The sequence below is a fragment of the Rhinopithecus bieti genome, unplaced genomic scaffold, assembly GCF_001698545.2.
Source record: "Rhinopithecus bieti isolate Rb0 unplaced genomic scaffold, ASM169854v2 scaffold_3878, whole genome shotgun sequence".
In the NCBI taxonomy this organism is placed as follows: Eukaryota; Metazoa; Chordata; class Mammalia; order Primates; family Cercopithecidae; genus Rhinopithecus; species Rhinopithecus bieti.
The window spans coordinates 1,012,709-1,014,667 of record NW_016805059.1 but is presented as its reverse complement, the minus strand read 5'-3'; the positions used below and the strand labels follow the sequence as shown (position 1 = coordinate 1,014,667).

The 1,959-nt window shown below is 45.8% G+C and overlaps 1 protein-coding gene across 1 annotated transcript in view; it reads left to right on the top strand.

Moving 5' to 3' along the window:
* Nucleotides 1–1,284: 1,284 nt before the first annotated feature.
* The window catches only part of GLRB (glycine receptor beta), a 93,656-nt gene continuing 92,981 nt past the window's right edge, over nt 1,285–1,959 (top strand). Inside the window, exon 1 of the mRNA XM_017871025.1 lies at nt 1,285–1,904. The gene's annotated coding sequence lies outside the window, so the exon portion shown is untranslated. The remainder of the gene's footprint in view (nt 1,905–1,959) is intronic.

The following is a 1,959-nucleotide window of genomic DNA, read 5'->3' as shown; positions in this document are numbered from 1 at the left end:
TGTTGGTATTTTCAGCATAGTTCTTCCAAATGTGGACATTAGAGTTTGTAAATAAAAGATGTTCATTTTATTACAGGAATCTGAATATCCTATTATTCTAAACTCTTAATAATTTCTTGATTACTTGAAAACCAAGTGTAAGCTTTTCTTCAACTTCTAAACTCCCCTGGTTGCACAAAAACTAATCCTTTTATCATTCTTCATATGATCTATTCACCTAAAGTTGTATCTTATGAAACGTATATTACCAATATAGTTCTTTCAAATAAAGCATTAAAATCCAAAGTTATATCCTGATCCACTTTGGGGGTGGGGGGCTCCAAACAGTACAGCTCTTTGAATAATGATCATTTTGTAATGTCAATAAGGTAATGATAACTTATTAATGATCTCTACTCTTAGGCAGCAGAATATCTCATGAAGCTTATGGAACACGATTATATGCAGGAAATGTTCCTTTCCTCCATATGCTGTGGGTGGAAAAATTTATTAGTGGATACATCTGTAGGTCCACAATACAATGCTAAGTGATGCTCACTTGAGATAATGCTTTTTTAATAAAAAAAAATCCATCAGAGCCTGGCACAGTGGGGTGGGGTGGCTCAAGCCTGTAAATCCCACCAGTTTGGGAGGCTGAGGCAGGCGGATGGCTTGAACCCAGAGTTGAAGAACATCCTGGACAACAAAGCCAGAGAGGCTGTCTCTTAAAAAAAAAAAAAAATTAGTGGAGCGCAATGGCTTGTGCCTGTTGTTCCAGCTACTCTACCAGGGAGACTGAGACAATAGGATCTCTTGATTGCCCAGAAGTTCAAGGTTGCGGTGAGCTATGATTGTGCCACTGCACTTCAGCCTGGGCAACAAAGTGAGATCCTGTTACTTGAAAAGTAAAAATTAAAAAATCAATCAGGCATACATTCAAGAGGTAATATCTAAGGGCTGCATATCCAAGTAATGGCTACTTCTTTACAAGGATGAGGGCAACAGCATTTTGCTCTCATAAGGCAGAGACCATATCTGGCTCAGATATGTAAAAATCACTAACTTTGAATCTCTGGTAAATTTCTTTCAAGACCTGTAACTCTAAGTAAATCTCTTAATATAACTGAGTTTCAGATTCTTCATCTACAGAAGTGGAAGGATGACAAAACTTGCCCTGGAATGTGGTGAGGTCCACAGGAGATAAGGCCAATGACAGCCTTTTTGAAACTGTCAAGTTCTATACACGTTAATTATGTAAACGATGTTAAAAATAGTATTACCTGTATGACTATACTGTCAGTAATTTTGACCAATTTAAGCTTGCTCAGAAAGGTAAGGCTTTTAGAAATTGGAAGACCCGGAGATTAAGCTGGATGTCTGGATTCCAGGCAAATGATGAAATGACAGAAAACGTGTTTTGTTCGCTTTGACCCAAGAAGGTCATTTGTTGTTCTGTTGTTGTTTGTTGCTAGTGGTCAAACCTGACCTTAATCAATCCCAGCTCCTTGAAAGGTTTTTTTCTTTTTGTACCAACACTATCATTCCCGCCCTTCGTCCCTAACTCCTTCAGTCCGCTAAGGAGTGGGGGCGGGGAGAGGGGGGCACATTTCTGCTCCGTAACCCCTCCAGTGCCTGAAGGGGACGATGCCGTGACGTTGCTCTGTCGGGACACCTCTTCCCTCCCACGCCGGCGGTCGCCAGGTTCCCGCGCGGCCCGCGCTGTCCCCGCAGCGGCCCCGACCGCGACGCGCCACGGCGCAGGCTCCGCGGCCCGAGCAGGCGCGTCAGTCGAGCTCCGCGGTGGCGCGGGCGGCTGGGACGCAGCTGCCCCCGCTCGGCGCCCGCTGCACCCCCAGCAGCCACTGCCACCTCGGCCCGGAGCCTCCACGATCTCGCCCGGCAGTTGTGGGCAGGGGCGCCTCCGGGTAAGTGCCAGGAGCTCCACTTAGGAGGAGGGGACGCAGGGTGGGGCGGCGACGG